At 36.9% G+C, this 15,432-nt stretch overlaps 1 non-coding gene across 1 annotated transcript; it reads left to right on the top strand.

The window, feature by feature from the left end:
- Window positions 1-7,404: 7,404 nt before the first annotated feature.
- On the top strand, window positions 7,405-7,558 carry LOC145714763 (small nucleolar RNA SNORA62/SNORA6 family). The gene has a single exon (XR_014136971.1). It is a non-coding gene; the product is annotated as a small nucleolar RNA SNORA62/SNORA6 family (small nucleolar RNA).
- The last annotated feature ends 7,874 nt before the right edge of the window (window positions 7,559-15,432 follow it).

Here is a 15,432-nt window from a genome sequence, read left to right as displayed (position 1 = left end):
GTATTTGTTAAGGCCTGATCTGTGACCTAATATGTAATCTATTCTGGAGAATGTCCCATGTCCACTTAAAAAGAATGTGTATTCTGCTGCTTTAGAATGGAATATTCTGAATTTATCTGTTAAATCTACCTGTCCCAGTGTATCATTCAAAGCCATTGCTTCATTATTAATTTTCTGTTTAGATGATCTGTCCATTGATGTAACAGTGGTGTTAAAGTCCTCTACTATTATTGTATGATTAAATGATTAGTTCCTTTATGCTTGTTATTAACTGATTTATGTATTTGTGGCCTTCATGTTGGGTGCATAAATATTTACAATTGTTATATATTCTTGTTGGATTATACCCTTTATTATTATTTAGTGTCCTTCTTTGTGTCTTGTTCAGTCTTTGTTTTAAAGTCTATTTGTGTCCAAAATAAGTATAGCTACCCTAGTTTTCTTTTGTCATACATTTGCATGAGAGGTGTTTCTCAGTCCCCTCACTTCCTATTTGCAGGTGTCTTTATGTCTAAAACGAGACTGATGTAGGCAGTGGAGAGATGGGTCTTTTTTTATATATACATTCTGTCACCCTGTCTTTTGATTGGAGTCTTTAGTCCATTTACATTCAAAGTAATTATTGATAGATATGTATTTATTCTCATTTTATTATTTGTTTTGTAATTGTTTCTGAAGCTTGTCTCTCATCCTTTTCTTGTTTTTCTCTCATGTTTGCTGATTTTTAGTGATGTTTTTGGATTTCTTTTCATTATTCTGTACATATTTATTAGTGTTTTTTGATCTATGGTCGCCATTAGGTTCGTATATAACCTCTTCTGCATATGCAAGTCTATATTAAGTTGATGGCTGTTTAAGTTTGAACTTATTCTTTTTTCAATGTTTATTTTATTTTTGAGAGAGAGAGAGAGAGACAGACCATGAGCAGGGGAGGGGCAGAGAGAGAGGGGGACACAGAATCTGAAGCAGGCTCCAGGCTCTGAGCTGTCAGCACAGAGCCCGATGCGGGGCTCGAACTCATGAGCCATGAGATCATGACTTGAGGCAAAGTCAGATGCTTAAACGACTGAGCCACCAGGTGCCCCTGAACATATTCTTTACTCCTCTCCACATTTTAGATATATTTAGACATATATTTTATATCCTTTTATTTTTTGAGTTCATTGACTGATTTTTTTTCAGAAATATTCATCTCTATATTTAGTTATGGATTGTTCTCCAGTTTATTTACTTGGTGTGAATGATATCTAGTTGTAAACATGGAACAGATGAGCTCAATGTCCTTTTAATCTGTCATCTTTTCAAGCTAGCTCTTCTCAACATTTTTAATTCAAATTGGCTTTTTCCACTTATGATATATTCCAATTTTCTTCTTTTTAGTTTTTGCTTTGGGATCTGTACAGAGGTTTACTGGAGAAGGATTTTGCGTTTTAGGTGAATTGTTTGTCAATATCTTTTGTTCCCTTTTCTACTGATTAGTAAATGTTCTCTTTGGTCAAGTATATTAACATAAAGTCTATAATATTTGTATAATTATTATAATATTATAGTCTATAATATTGTATACAAATGTTTTCTTTTCACGTTTTTATTTTATTCCTTTCAGTATTACAGAAATTATTTGTTTATTCATTGATTCTTTTTATGAAAAAAATTATACAACTCATGGCAGAAAAAAAATTGAGCAATTAACAGTGTTACATCAACTACCAGGACTACTGGGGATTCCTATATTCAAAGACTAAAGGGCTACAGGACACAATGGAAAAACTTTAGACATAATTATGCATTTTTGAATAAAGTAGATGATAACTGAAGACTTGTTTGGCTTAAAGGAGATACCATCAAAAGTGCTTCTGGCTTAAAATAATTCTGTTAATAATTTCTTTCTCTCCTTAGAGTTCACCTCTTCTGGGTCCCACACACCACCATTCCATACGGCCCTATATCTAAGCCTCTAGGCCTGGGACAGTATTTCATCTCAACCATCTTCTTCACCACCAAGTGGGTAGGTTGTTTGTTTATATTCTGCATATGATATAGATACCAAAAGAATTTAAAATCAGCTGTGTGACTCTGAAAAAATTTTTAACTATGATACAAACTTATTTAGAAAATTGAGGTGAAGTTAAAAACACTTTGTATATCCACCCAAGAAAACCATATATAAAGAAAGGTAAATCATTGTAATTTTTTTCTAATAATATTTATAAAATTTGGAATATGTTTTATAAGCAAATTCTTGTCATATAAATATATCTGATTGCTGAAAATAGTGTTATTCAAAGCATACGGTGAAATAATTCAGGGGAGAACTATGCATCATGATAAAAAATATAAAGATTAAAGTATAAAAAACCATGAGATACTTAATGAAAAAGCGAACTGAAGAACAATCTATATTTAGATAGATAGACTCAAATTTTGAGGAAGAGTGTAAAAAAAAAAAATATATATATATATATATATATATATATATATATATATTCATGTTAACCTACCTATACATTATTATATACATGGAAATATATCCAGAGAGTAAAATCTGAATTATCAAAAGTAGGCATTTACTGTGCAACAGGATGAAAGAAAAATACAAGACAACTTGTGATAATAAGTACATATTTCTCCAATGCATGCATTTTTATAACAAATTTATTAATTTTGAAATAATCAAAAATAACTGACATAAAATTTTGGTAATTTATTGACATATTCTTGGTTGAGAATTTCATTACAAAAATCACATTGTGGAAACATATTTATGGATATGAAAAGATTATAAACATACACAAAGTACTTATGTATGTCTCATATGGGATGTATGTGTACATGCACACATATATTTATTTATATTAAAATTTTCTCTCTGTGTGTGTCTCCCTCTGTCTCTCTCTCATACACATATACATTCATCAGTGGTCAGTGACCTCCAACTTCTAAATCTTCTTTAATAAAAAGTATTTGAGAAAATGAAACAATTTGCTAAATGCTTACTTTTTCAGGTGCTGAAAGAATATGTAAAATGAAATTATGATGTAATCTCCTTAATCAACAATTATCTTCTCTATCTTGTCAAAAATGAATATAATGAAAATGGTGTCACAATCTTGTGAGAAGTCTATTGACTATTACAAGCTTGGGATCAGAGCAAAGATGACAAAAACATGATTTTTATTAAGACAGTAAAATATTTTCTGTAGCCTGAATATATAAAGCATAAATAAGAAAATAGAAATCATGATCAACCCCCTTCTCAACAATAATCATTATGTGGCAAGTTCCTGAGAGGCTGTGGTATGCAGGGACAAGCCCAGATATGGACATGAGGAAACCTGAGGGATAAATGTGAAGTCATGAATCTGCTTTTTTTAATTGTAGTTGACACAAAATGTTATATTAGTTTCATGGGTACAACAAAGCAATTTTATAAGTGGATACTGGATACAGTTATGCTATGCTCACCACAAGTGTAGTTTCTATCTGTCACCATACAACACTATGACAACACCATTGACTGTATTTCCTATGGTGTAACTTTTACCCCATGACTTATTCATTTCACAACTAGAAGCCTGTATTTTGCACTCCATTTCACCCATTTTTCCCTTCCCTCCACCCTTCTCTTCTCCTCTATCACAGCCATCAGTTTGCTCTTTGTATTTATGAGTCTATTTTTGCTCTTTGATTGTTTCGGTTTTTTGGACTCCACATACAAGTGAAATCATATGGTATTTGTCTTTCTCTGACTTTTTTCACTTAGCAGAATACACACTGTGTCCATCCATGTTGTCTCAAATAGCAAGATCTCATTATTTTTATGGCTGAGTAATAATCCATTGTGTGTATGTGTGTGTGTGTGTGTGTGCATACACATATATAACTTATTTATCCATTCATCTATTGATGGATATTTGGGTTGCTTCCATATCTTGGCTATTCTAAATAATGTTGCAGTAAATGTTGGGATGCATAAATCATTTCAAATTAGCATTTTTAGTAAATACCCAGTAGCGGATTTACTGTATCATATGGTATTTATGTTTAATTTTTTGAGGAACCTCCATACTTTTTCCATAGTGGCTACACAAGTTTACATTCTCACCAAGGGAACACAAGAATGTCCTTTTCTCCACATTCTTGCCAACACTTGTTATATCTTGTCTTTTTGGTTCTAGCTATTCTGATGGGTATAAAAATAATATTGTGATTTTCATTTGCATTTCCCTAATGATTAGTGATGTTGAGCATCTTTTCATGTACCAGCAATCTGTATGTCTTCTTTGGGAAAAAAAAAAAAGTCTATTCAGGTCCTGTATCCATTTTCTCTGGTGTGGAGTTGTAAATGTCCTAGTTTACTAATTTTGTTGAGGGTTTTTACATCTGTGTTCATCAAGAAACTAATCTGCTTCTTTGTGGATGGAACTTGGCACTTGATTTCCTTCAATACTTATCATATCTTTCACAGTATGTATTATTTTCATTATCCTCCCTACAAAGAAGTTAAAAGTTAGAGCAGGTTAGTCACTTGCCACAGAGCACAGTACTAAAAATATTCAGAGCCAGAACTTGAAATCTGCACTTATCCTGTAGCCCAAGTTGTGTTTCACTGGCTTCTGGAGCCTTTACTGCTTAAGGATGGTCTACAATACTGATCCACAGGCTGGAGTTCTATGACATATTCTTCATTAACTTTTTTTTTAATTTTTAAGCTTATTTATTTATTTTCAGAAAGAGAGAAAGCACAAGCAAGGGAGGAGCAGAACGAGAGGGAGACAGAGAGAATCCCAAGCAGGCTCCTCACTATCAATGTGGAGCCCTATGTGGTGCTTGAACCCACTGAACCGTGAGATCATGACCTGAGCCAAAACCAAGATTCAAATGCTTAACTGACTGGGCCACCCAGGTGCCCTTCTTCATTAACTTTTAAAATATTGAACCATATTGTTTCCTTAATCACAAAAATCTATTAAATTTTTTAAACCACTTTGCTTGCAAAAATTTTAAAAAATATATAAAAATCTAGGAAGAAAAACAAGCATATATATTACTCACAAAGATTAATATCCTTCATATAAAAAGACAAAATTGATGTAGAAAGACAAAATTATATCAACTTAGAATTCTCATTGAAAGCAACAAAAATGCCAGATAAAGTCATGAAAATCTTAGCTACAGTAATTACAGAAATCGTATTGCAAAACTTGTGATAATCTGTTAAATGATAAATTTTCAAAAATGGAAATGCTGAGACAGAGAATATACTATTTTTTTAGATGAAAAGAGTGTTGACAAACAGGTCTTTATCGTATACTCCACAGTTTTATAATTTTGTTTCACTTGACATAATCCATTAGAATTTAAAATGCTTATATCATTTGTATAAAATTTAAAGTGTTTATATCCTGGGACCACTGTGTGACTCAGTTGGTAGTCTGACTCTTGGTTTTGGCTAAGGTCATGATCTTGTGGTTCGTGGGATTGAGCCCCACATCAGGCTCTGTGCTGACAGCATGGAACCAGCTTGGGATTTTCTCTCTCCCTATTTCTTTGCCCCTTCCCTGTTCATGCACTTTCTCAAAATAAATAAATAAACTTAAAATTAAGTGTTTATATACTTTGAGGAATATATGGCATAGAGGGAACCACAGGTTGCTGATGAGGGCCCATCCCAGAATGGGCTCCTTTAGAATCTCTCCTTATGGCTGGTATCCCTGCTCCCATTGACTCAGCTGATGTCAAGGTTTGTGGTTAACATGTTTCCAGTGTAATGATGAGAAATTCTACATTAACGGTTCTGTGCAGAGGTTGACAGACGTAGCTCCACATTTATATGTTTCTTTTTCTCAAAGCCTCTGTCTTCACATACTTTTCCCTGTGTGCCTCTTGAGTTTAGAGTTCATTCCATAACTAGTTCCCTAGATTTGTAGTAGCAAAGGACATGGCTTTATTGTCTTGTGTGTGAGCTGACTCTGCTCTGTGCACTCACTGAAACGAAAGCTCCTGTCAGACTACACTAAGATACTCAGTTTATGCCTCCCTTATAGACACACAAACACAGCTAGAGATACAGAAGAGACAAGGGGTATAATGCTTGATGAAGGTGGAGATACATGAATGGTGGTCCAGATATCTATTGGAGAGCTTTGATTGTGACACATTTCACATATCACAGCCTGCACCCAGTGGTGGTTCTAACACTTACCTTGCTTCACATGGAGTTGTAAATGAGAGTTTTAAGCTCAAGAGAGGAGTGAGCTGGGCAACTAGTGATGTCAGGACCTGGCATTTTAGATGATCAAGTTTATTAAAGCTGTTAAAATTTCTGTGTGCTCTTCCTTGAATTCTGGAAAGAGCAAGCCATTGGCTTTTCTGCCTGGAGATGTAGGGTGCCATTTAATTGCAAAGATTGAAGATGATTTCTGCTGCAGTGATGTCTTTAGTTGACAGAGGCATCATTAGGCAAAGTTTGTCTGAATACTTAGGAAAGTGAAACAAATAATAACAGAAACACTGCTCATATTTCGATTCTGACAGAAGTGACCTCTGGACCTGAAATATCAAGACTGGCTTCTTAACATACAGTGCACTGTCTGAAACATTGCAAGAAGTGCCCTTTGGCTCTAGTCTCCGTTAGAGAAAAATCCGTTTGCATGAGTATGTTCATTTGAGTCTGTGTGTATGTGAGAGAGACAGAAACAAAGAAAGAGAAAGAATGAATAAATGAGTGAATGAATAAATGGATACCACTGAGTACACTGACCAATTGGCAGTATTAACCACAAATAACCTGCTATGCATCCCCCAACAGGATTTATGTTCCATCTTACCCACACACATAAAATCACATATATTTGCTACAAAACTCCTTTTTAAATATATCATTTTAAAGGTTGCTTCCAAAGTATATTCCTTTATGTGAAAATAAAAGCTTCTAGGTTTGAGGCACCTGGGTGGTTCAGTCAGTTAAGCGTCCACCTCTTGGTTTTGAGTCCAGTCATGATCTCATGGCTCATGAGTTTGAGCACTGTGTTGGGCTCCGTGCTGCCTGTGCAGAGCCTGTTTGGGATTCTCCCTCTCTCCCTCTCTCTGCCCCTCTACTGCCTTCACACACACTCTCTCTCAAAATAAATAAGTAAACTCAAAAAAAAAGCTTCTAGATTATGCATGTTCCCCATTACCATCTCAGGTTGGCTACCTGGCACAAGTTAATGTTCTCCCAGTTTCTTGAAACCAAAAACCCACTTATATTCCTGTTTTTGTTAGTAATGTCAGTACCAAAAATATTTCTACTTTTTTACAATTAGAAAAGAGTAATAGATTGAGTATTGGCAATGATAAATAGAAATGAGCACTCTGCTCAATTAATGAATAAAATCCAGAAAACAGAAATTAAATTAATAGCCTGCACATTATTGCAGCTTGGAGTTGAGGCCACTAGCTGGCCAATGAACTAACAAGTGTATGTAGTGTGTTACATGAGGGGCATGTCCTTTGCTAACACCATAAGTGTCTCTGGTCCAATGAGTGGAATTTGATAGTAATTATTGCTACAAGTATGAGGTTTTTAAAACAAAAAAAAAGAGATTAATAGCATAAACAAAACCAATTTTATTTTTTTAATTTTTTTAATGTTTATTTATTTAGTTTTTGAGAGAGAGAAAGCTAGGGAGGAGCAGAGAGAGAGAGAGAGAGAGAGAGAGAGAGAGAAAGAAATCCCAAGCAGGCTCCACACTATCAGCACAGAGCCTGTCTCTTGGGGCTCAAACTCATGAACCGTGAGATCATGACCTGAGCTGAAACCAAGAGTCAGACAATTAACCAATTGATCCACCCAGGTGCCACAACAAAAAACAATTTTAAATCATGCTTTTAAAAGTTTTTTTGATGTTTATTTTTAAGAGAGAGAGAGAATGGGGGAGGGGCAGAGAGAGAAGGAGACACAGAATGTGAAGCAGGCTCCAGGGTCTGAACTATCAGCACAGAGCCTGATGCGGGGCTCGGACCAACAAATGGTGAGATCGTGACCTGAGCTGAAGTAGGATGCTTAACCGACTTAGCCACCCAGGTGCCCCTAAATCATGCTTTTTACAAAGAACTGGGAGACAGAGAGAATAGAAAATATTTAATTTGTCTTAAGAATTCAGCTGTCAATGAAGCTGACAAAAATTGAAAACAAAAAACTATAAGTATCAAAAAATATTCAGTGATTAAAAATAGCAACAAACAATAGGACCCTAAAGGTGTAATTCAAATTCCGGTCTTGGCTACTGCCTTAAAAGACCTTCTGATGATTGGATAGTGCTTTTGATGGACGCTGATTCATTGTCCATACTCTCCCTTTCAATTAAGGAAATGCTGCTCCACAAATACTGGGAATACTGTCAGCAGGCAGGCTCACCACTGTAGATAGACACCTTAGACCTTGTCAGGTTGCTTACATTTATGACTGACCTTATCCCAAGTAGAGAGTACTCTGAAGAACCATTATAGCTCCAGAGCTTCCTGTGGGTTTGATTAAGGCTCTTGTTGGATTTGCATGACTGTTCAACTTCTCTGTCCACTACTGCTTCCTACCATTTACTTCAACAGGTATTGATATCAAGGACTGTCCTTAATGAATACCTTGTATGCTAGCATCCATTAAACAGATTGATTACAAGGAAACCTACACCCATTGTGTGATAGAGCTTCACAAATTATATTCTCTCATTTGACTCTCATAAGCTTCTGTCAGTGAGAAATAATCACCCCAAGTTTATAGCTCAGTTAATGTATTAGTTGGTTACTGCTGCATAACAAATTACCTCAAACTGTAGTGGCTTAAAAATAAAAGAAAAAACTTATTACCTTATAATTTGTGTCAGTCAGGAATTCAGGAGTGACTTAGGTAATTCTGGTTCAGTTTTTCTCACAGGTTGTAATCAATACATAAGCCAAATCTGCATGTTATCTAAAGGCTTTCCTGGAGCCTTAAGATCTGCTTCCAAGAAAGCTCATTGACATGGCCATTAGCTGGAGGCCTCAATTCCTTGCCACATAAGACCTCTCTATATATTGTCTGAGTGTCCTTACAACACGACAGCTATCTTTCTTTAGTGAAGTGATCTGAGGGCTGAGATGGGGCAGGGGGACAGAGACAAAAAGAGTGGAGAGAGAACAAGTTCAGGAAGCCATAGTAACTTTGTGCCTCACTACAATGCGTAAAAAGCCCAACTTTGACTACAGATGTGATTCTGGTATTTTCCTGGATAAAGAACGATGATAGCAGGATGGTCCTGAATTGGTTAGCCACACCAGTTTGACAATGCAGCCCTTTCACAGCCCTTTTCCTAAGCCCTTTCATTCCTTGTTTCTACAAGTATCTGGTATCCATGCTGAGCAAAGGTCTATTAGGGACAGAGACTACTGCAGATACCTATGTCAAGGAATAGGTAGATTGTGTGTGATATGGTATAGAGTGTGATATGGGAGGACTGATTAGGACAGAAAACAGCAAATGGAAGTGCTGGCCAGGAGGGTCCAGCAGCAGCTGCTGTGTTAATTTCCCTGATCCTTGACACATTTTATTTAGGGATAGGGTGGTAGGGAGTCTGGGGCTGTGGAACTAATGTGGAATCAGCTCTGCAAAGAGGCATTATTTCCATGTTATTTTTTTTTTCTGACCCTCAGGCACAAAGGTATCAAAATACCTGGATACTTCCAAAGAGGCACAGTTCTTACATGGGTTGCTGGTGGTGGACCCCTCCCTGTCCATCATTAGGGCCCAGGATCCTCTTCAGGGAAGGTGCCCCAGAAGCAGCTGCAGGCCTTCAGAGGAGTGGCTTTAGTTATGTCCTTTTCTATCCCTCACCTCCAATTAAATTATGTGTCTTTCCTCAGAATATCTCTGGTTCTTAGTATTTTGTCCTAGAACTTGTCTCTGAATTGATACCCTTATTCCTGGGATCCCGGACTGTAGTCCCCACCTCCAGTCCTAGTACATAACTCTGGAGTCTATTGATCCCACTCAGTTTCTTATAAGACTTTAATGGCATCATGCTCTTAATGATCACAGAATTCCCCTCCAGGCACTGCTGCTTGTGATCCCACCACTTTGTAACCTCTGTACCAGAGAAAGCAAGTGGTTGGATATAAACACTTCAGTAGCCATATCCAAGGGCAAAAACTTCAAACCTAGAAAAATCAATGTTATACACTGTCCTCCACCCTAACCAAAATAAAATAATGCAGGGTAAAAGGGTGTCCAGATGTTCTTAGCATCCTAACCTTCATCAAAGAAAGGAGGTAATGTAATGGTAGGGGAGCACACTTTCTGGAGGTTGGGGAGGACAGTCATAAAGATGTGGCCTAAGATAGACCAACAGCCAGGGAATACCAGGACCCTCTATCTCCCCAGGAGAATGTCATTGTAGAGCATTAAATCCACAGAATTGCCTTATCACCAGTGCTCTGGCTGGCACCTGGTGGGCATTTAATGACTGCTCAATGCATGAATGGAGCTTTAGCTATCATCCAGTTTAATAATTCTGTATTTGGTACTATATTATTTCGCCAGGTCTTCCATAACAATTACCACAAAGTAGATGGATAAAACACAGAAATTTTGTTTTTCACATTCTGGAGGCCAGACGTCCAAGATCAAAGTGTCAGCAGGTTTGGTTTCTTCTGAGACCTCTCTCTTCTTGACTTGCAGATGGCCTCCCTATTGCTGTGTCTGCACATGGTCATCTCTCTGTGCTTATTTATCCCTAGTGTCTCTTTCTGTATGTCCTAATCTCCTCTTCATATAAGGATATCAATCAAATTGGCACACCTTAACAGACTCATATTAACCTAATTATCTTTTTAAAAGCCCTATCTTCAAATACAGCCACATTCTTAGACAACAGGAGTTGAGGATTCAACATATGAATTTGAGGAGAAAACAATTCAGTTCATAACAAGTGGTGCCACTCAAGTACAGAGGATGGAAGGAGCTCCCAATGTTATAGTAGCAGAAGGTTTTCCAGCTTCTAGAAAAGTATCTCCTAAGTCTTGCAAGGCCTTGATATTGCCCTGACTTCCTCCTTATCAACACGTTTCCCCTATTTACCAAGCTTTCCATCTGATAGCTTTTCTGAAATGCCCCCCCCCACCATTTTCCTCTTGAGGATACCTATGCCTTTCTTGGGAAAATGTTTTCTGTCCTCAAATTTTTACTTCAGCTTGTTTGTGGATACCATTGGCCTCTCTGAAGAGGGATCACATCCTTACACCCCACAGTTATTTGAAAGAGAAATAACGACAGAACCCATGAAACAAGGATGCCCTCTACTCTGTGTTGAATTGTGTCCCCTCTCAAAATTTGTATGCTGAAGTCCTAACATCCAGTACCTCAGAATGTGGCATTATTTGGAAATACAACTTTTGCAGGTGTAATTAGTTAAGATGAAGTCATACTGGAGTAAGGTGGACTCCTGTCAGATATGATTAATGTCCTTATAAAAGGGAGAAATTTATACACATATTCATACAGTGAAGATGATGCAAAGAGACACAAAGAGATGATAGCCATCTATCAGCCAAAAAAAAAAAAAAATGTCCTGGGATATATTCTTGCCTCACAGCTCCCAGAAGGAATGAATTCTGCCAATACTTTGATTTCAGATGTCTTACCTCCAGAAATGTGAAACAATAAATTTCTCACTTGTCTTGTGTTAGTGAGGTTGGGAATACAGGCTTTAGTAACAGAATGCCGCTGTTTGATTCTGACTTCTTCTACTCACTAGCTATATGATATTGCACAATTTAGCTTCATTCTGTGCCTACATCCTCATCTGTGAAAATGAGGATATAATATAACCAATCTCACGTTATTTTAAAAATTAAATGGGGGTAATTTAATTATAGATCATGTAATTGTAGCTCATATTGTCAGTGTAATTTGTTATCTAGATGATGCCTGTGCCTGTGCTCTTTGTAGGTGTATGTGGACAAGGCAGACATTTAAGAAAGGGAAGTAGCTCCTAAATTCCAGATTCTATTGGTTTTTATGCTTTACCCCAGTATCTAACTTGTGAGATCATCCTGAATTTAAGACATATATTTAAGATGGCTTATCAGCTAGCCCTGAAGGCCCAGAAATCCAGGGCAATGAGCATCTCTGCAGCTGGGAACTCAAAACAAAATCTCCCAAACCAGTGCTGAAGATTCAAGTTGGCATTAAGAAATAAACAATACATAGACCCCAGTCACCAAGACTCTCTAGTCCCTCTCTGACTCTGGTATTTGAGTTCTTCAGGTGAGGTTTCATGCAAAGAAAGTCTTCTGACACTTTCAGACAGCTTGCTTCTCAGAGAAACTGCCCCCTTAACTTATTCCACTATCCAGGTCCTAGCCTTGGGAAGACAAAGTATACAGTTGTCAGCCCCAGTTCTCTCCCTTGCCTGGCTCACCTCAAAGCTAAGGCCCCCTGAGGCCATAAGGAATATGGCTCACAGAGAAGCCATTGGAAACATAGATTCGTGGTTGCTAGGAATGGAGGCAATAGGGAAATGGGACTGACTGGTAGTTACAGAGTTTCTTTTAGGATGATGGAAACGTTCTTGAATTAGAATGTGGTGATGACTACAACATAATGAATATCCTAAAAATCTATTAATTTTAAAATGGGGGAAATTTATGTTATATAAGGTGTATCTAAGTAAAAAAAAAAACATAGCAGAAGGAGGTGACTTGCGTGACATAGAAAGCCTAGATCACTTTAGAGAATACCTAAATTATCATAAACTTTTGATAGAAATATAAATGTTAAAGGCACTGCCGGTGAGAGTTCAGAAGGAAATAAGGAACATGTTTTTAAAAACAGGAGAAAAGGATAACCTTGTTATAAAGTGGTAGATAGCTCAGCTTAATTGTGTCTTCCATTTGTGTAGAAAGCAGAATTTGTAAGGAATGAACATGATATTTTGAGGAGAATGCCAAATAAAATGTTAAAGGTGTAGCCTTTTTTCTCCTTGCTGCTTATAGTAAAGAAGAAGGAACACATAAACTGAAGGAAGAATGTTAAGAATAAAAAACCCTAGACTTAATTATTTGGGAAATTCTGAGCCTATTCAAATTGTAAAAGATGCTAAAACTAAGGGATTCACTATGAGGAAATCATTCCCTAAAGAGAAAGCAATGGGTATGGCTGAACAACCTTTGTTAGAGCTTCTAAAGGATGAAAAGATCAAAGTATTTATTCATACAGAGGGCCCTTTGAGGAGATTAAACATGTGACTCATGGATCCCATCAACTATCTCAGCAGATTCCAGTTACAAAAATGTGTTTATCCAGGAAAGATCTGTGAAAGCTCTTCTGGTCAAATGCAATGAATATTTGACATATAAACAGTTGACTCATAAGGTTTTTGAGAATGTTATATCAGCAGAAACACTGCCAACTTGAACTGAATGGGAAAAAGAGAGGATCAAATGAAGGAAGGCTGTTGGACTCCCAAAATTCTACAGGCAGGAAACAGGCTGATAAAAGTACTCAGCTTCAAACATGTATTATCCTTCAAGGAAAATGGAAGGATAACTCTGAGGACAGAGCCTTGGATATAAAGGGTGGAGCCTCAGGCATAGAAGTCAGAGCCTCTAGCCATAGAGAATTATTCCTAGGCCTTTAAGCCTAGTGGAGCTTGTCTGGTTGGATTTCAAAATTCCTTGGAGCCAATAACTATTTTCTTTATTTTCTCACACTTGGAGTGGGAATGTCTGTTAATTATCATATTCCTATCCTACCACTGTAATTTGGGAAGAGGTAATGTTTTTACTCCCTCACAGGCCCACTAATAGTTTTTCCCAAGGGAGTATCATACTCAGTTTCTCACGTATCTGATTAAATGATTTACAGTTGATATTGTGGACTTATATTGATATGTAATGTGTTAAGACTTTGGGGGATATTGGGATGAGGTGAACACATTTTGCATGTAGAATGGATATAAATTTTAGGGGGTCAGAAAGCATACTATATGGTAACCTGAATAATAGCCTGTAAGGATATCAATGTCTCAGTCCCTGGAACCTGTAAATGTTGTCTTATATGGCAAAAGGGACTTTGCAGATGTAATTAAGTTAAGGATCTTTAGATGGAGAGATTATTCTGGTAGGCACTAAATGTAATAACAAGTATCCTTGTTAAAAGGAAGGGAAAGGGAGATTTGACACAGAAGAAAGAGGCAATGTGATGACTGAAGAAAGATGCTATGCTGCTGGTTTGGATGATGGAGGAATGGATCACAAGCCAAGGAATACAACAATGCAGCTCTAGAGGTAGAAATGGAAAGTCAACAAATTCTTTTCTAGGGATGCCAGAGGGAGGCCCTGCCAATACCTTGTTTTTGACCCAGTAAGACTGATTTCGTACTTGGACTCCAGGACTATAAGAGAACAAGTACATGTTGTTTTAAGCCACCAAGTTTGTGGTAATTTGTTACAGCAGCCATAAGAAAATAGTACTGGAACCTTTAGAGATCATCTAGTGAAGTGGTTTGCAAGCAATCCTCAAAACTACTTTTTACAGCTCTGCTTCAACTCAAGGTGCCTAGTTTTTATCTTATTCATGTCCATCTGGAAAAATTTCATTTTTTTGAAAAATGAACATATAGGATATTTAAAAATACAATCACTGATTTAGTCTAATACACAGTTTTATAGATGAAGAAAAAGAAAAATCCCAGAAAGTGAAAAGATTTTCTCTTATTCCAGAGCAGACAAACAAAAAACACCAAAACAAGTTCCAATTAGCGTTTCTTCTGCTACACTGCACTAGAACTGGAAAAATAAATTGGAGATAAATTGTAAAGGAGTAAATCATATATGTAGAGAACATAGAAAAGTGCCTGGGACATATATGCCCACAAATGTTATAATATGTACTTGAATTTGCAGAGAATATCTCTGGAAGAATACACAAAAATCTGGCAACAGTGGTTTCCTCTATGTAGGAGAAATGAGACACAGGAGTGGGAGAGAAATGGATTTTTCACCATATGCTTTTTTTTAATTTTTTAAGCTGATTTATTTATTTTGAAAGAGAGAGTAAGAGGGGTAGGGGCAGAGAGAGATATGGGAGAGGTAATCCCAAGCAGGCTCCACACCGCCAGCACAGAACCCAATGCGGGGCTCGAACTCACAAACCATGAGATGATGACCTGAGCCCAAATCAAGAGTCAGATGCCTAACTGACAGAACCACACAGCCACACCCACCAAATGCCTTCTTTAACCATGTGCATATACTATCAATTTCTCTATACATAGAATCCCTAAACTGTGAGAAGAATTAAATGAAGCTATCTTTCCTTGTTTAGAATTAGGGTTCCTATCTCCTCCATGTGGAGATATGGAACCAACTCAGAATCTCTAAATTAGTCATGCCAAATTGTACTTATAGAGTATA

The sequence above is a fragment of the Panthera onca genome, chromosome X (assembly GCF_046562875.1).
Source record: "Panthera onca isolate mPanOnc1 chromosome X, mPanOnc1 haplotype 2, whole genome shotgun sequence".
Classification (NCBI taxonomy): domain Eukaryota; kingdom Metazoa; phylum Chordata; class Mammalia; order Carnivora; family Felidae; genus Panthera; species Panthera onca.
This window is presented reverse-complemented; position numbering and strand designations above follow the sequence as displayed.